This window comes from Microtus ochrogaster, unplaced genomic scaffold, assembly GCF_000317375.1.
Source record: "Microtus ochrogaster isolate Prairie Vole_2 unplaced genomic scaffold, MicOch1.0 UNK84, whole genome shotgun sequence".
NCBI classification, from domain to species: Eukaryota; Metazoa; Chordata; class Mammalia; order Rodentia; family Cricetidae; genus Microtus; species Microtus ochrogaster.
In genome coordinates, this window is record NW_004949182.1 from 1,141,781 (window position 1) to 1,144,812 (window position 3,032).

A 3,032-nucleotide genomic window follows, 5' to 3' on the forward strand; every position below is an offset into this window, starting at 1 on the left:
TATATATATATATATAGAGAGAGAGAGAGAGAGAGAGAGAGATATGCATATATGTAAAATCCTATTATAAGGTACCATTATAGTGTTCTCTGCTATCCTGAGATTTCTAATACTATAATAAAGTACTTAGGGCAATGAATTAATAAAGCAAATGTACATTAGAAGTTTCAGTCTATGGCCCCTTAATCCAATTTCTGTTGGTCTTTTATTTTAGCAGGAACACATGCCAGAGGAGACCTAATTCACCTCTGGGTTTCTAAGGAACAAAATATGAGCAAAGAAGGGTCCAGGATCTGAAGGCTTTAAGCGTACAGTTCTGACAACCAGAATTTTTCCAATTAGGCCCATCTCTATAGGTTCAACCAACTCCAAATAGCACCACACCCTGGCATCACATTTCCAAGACATGAGCTATGGTATATTCTAGATTGAAACAACAGTAGATATAAACTCCTGGTTGTTACCTGAGGCTGTGTTTTTGTTTCCTGGCACGAGTAATCACAAATAAACCTATATTAATTACAAACTGTTTAGCCTATTAGCTTCTCCAGTGGTTGCTGGTGTCTCCCTTGACTTTGCCTTCTTTTTTCCCATATTTACTTTGGATCTTTCACCTAGCTATTTTCTGCCTGGTTATTGCCCAAATCAGCTTCTTTATTAACCAACAGTAGTAAAACATATTCACAGCATACAAAGGGGGATCTCACATCACCTAGTACGTATCTTAAATATTGGTGCAAACAATGGAGATAGTTAAATTTTCTTTGGTACTTAGTCCTTTAGTTTAGTTCACCTGCCTCCAAAATGTGCACTTACTGCCATGTTTTCCAGCTCACATTGCTAGAGCTTGGATTTGCAAGGATACATACTCAGAGACTAGCAAAAGGAACATGTAGAGAAGAATACAATTAGGATCAATATCTGTGGAAGAGCTACAGTAATCAGAATCTGTTTGTGGGAAAAGTGGCATCTGAAGTGGTCTAATCTATGCAGGGAGCTGTGGAAACTAAGACTAACCAAGAGTTGCCTTGAGCTGGTGCTATGTAACTTATGATTGACAGGGGTATGCGCCTGAAAATAGATGTGACTTTCATATAAGTCTTTACCTTCAGGTGGATCAGTCCCTAAAGAGTATTGGTGTCTGATGGAAGCATTATGGAAACATACTTGACAGCTAGTACAGTCTACATGGTGCAGAGGCCACACATGGCATTGTAGGAGTTGCTAATATTAGGTTAGGTACCAATTCTATTTTACTTATTTCTGCTTAGAGTAGTGTCCCTCCGGTTAGATTTGAAATTAGATACTCAATGTGAGATCTTAAACCTGAGATCTCAAGAGAGGGAAATGAATTTCTGCCTGGTGTGCATTCTTGTCATTTTTGAAAATTTACTTGGAAGCCTGCATAAGCTGGCCTAGGGCCTCCTTCTTCTTGGCAAGTTCAGGCAAGTTCTTCGACAAAAAAAGACCATTCCTTTTCTACTGTAACTTAACCAAGATCTCTGCTGATTTTAACTGTGTTCTGCTTCACTGCCTGAAAACTAGTATTTTCAACGTACTTCATTTTTTAGTTTTTTCCTTCTTCCTTCATCTCCTCTTCCTCTTTTTTACTTCCTCCCTTCCTTTTTTTCATTTATCCAGGAAAACCAGACGGCTTGATGTAACAACTCATTTTTTTTTTTTTTTTGCGTGTGTGTCTGGAATCTTGGAAGAATAACTATATACTTTCTCCTAGAAATGGACTTCAAGAGATTGCTAGGAGGTTTTAGTGGGATTGGGCAACTTTTTATATACCCTCGACCATAGAATATTGGTGAACAACCTTCCTCTTCTACCGAGTATGCAAATTGCAGAGGAATGTACACAGGGCCAAAGAACACTACAGGGGAAGGGAGCACATGCTTATCTAGGAAGCTGGCTTATTCAAACCTCATGATTTGGTGTGACAAGTGTTGCTGTTTACACTTTCACCAGCAATGCAGAAGTGTTCCCTTTATCTCACAACCTCTTTGAGTTTTGTTGTTGTGAGATTATTTATTGTCTGTATTTTCATGTGTTTGTAACCTCCTTAGGTTGGTGATTATTCTCCCTCATTTCTCTGTGGGTCTGGGTTTGTAGATAGACATTGTTTAGATCTGACTATATCTTGGAATATCTTGTTTTCTCCATCTGCAGTGATTGAAAGTTTTGTTAGATATAGTGGTTTGGTCTGGCATCTGTAGTCTTTTAGAGGCTGTAAGACATCTGCCCAGGCTTTTGGAGTCTCAATAGAAACATCTGGTATAATTGTGATAGGTCTTCCTTTGTATGTTAATCACCCTTATTCCCTTGTAGCTTTTAATATTCTTTCTTTGTTCTATAATTTTATGTTTTGATTATTAGGTGACAAGTGGACTTTCTTTTCTGAATCAATCTATTTGGTGTTCTGTAAACTTCTAGTATCTTTAGAGCCATCTCCTAAAGAAGGAAAATTTTCTTCTAAATTTTGATGATAATATTACTGTGCCTTTGTTCTGGGGATTTTTCTCCTTCTTCTATTTCTATTTTTCTAAGGTTTGAACTTTTCATTTTGGCCCAGATTCCCTGGATGTTTTTGTGTCAAGAATTTTTTTTAGATTTAACATTTTCTTTGCCCAATGTATATATTTCTTTTATTGTATCTTCAATGCCTGAGATGGTCTCTTCCATCTCTTGTATTCTGTTAGTAATGTTTTTATCTGTAGTCCTGTTAACTTATCTAGATTTTCAATTTCCAGAATTCCCTCAGTTTGTGTTTTTTTTTTTTATTGCTTCTATTTCTATCTTCAGGTCTTGAATACTTTTATTTATTTAACTGCTTTTTTTCCCTTGACTTTCTTTAAGTGAATTACTCACATCCTTCATTTTTCGTTATTTTCTCACTTTCTTTTTTTCTTTTCCATTCAAAAATGTACACTTCCTCCCCTCCTCCCAGTCCCCTCTCGCTCCCCCACTCCATCTCCTCTCTCTCCCTCCCTGCTTGAGAGAGAACAGGGAACCCTACCCTGTGGGAA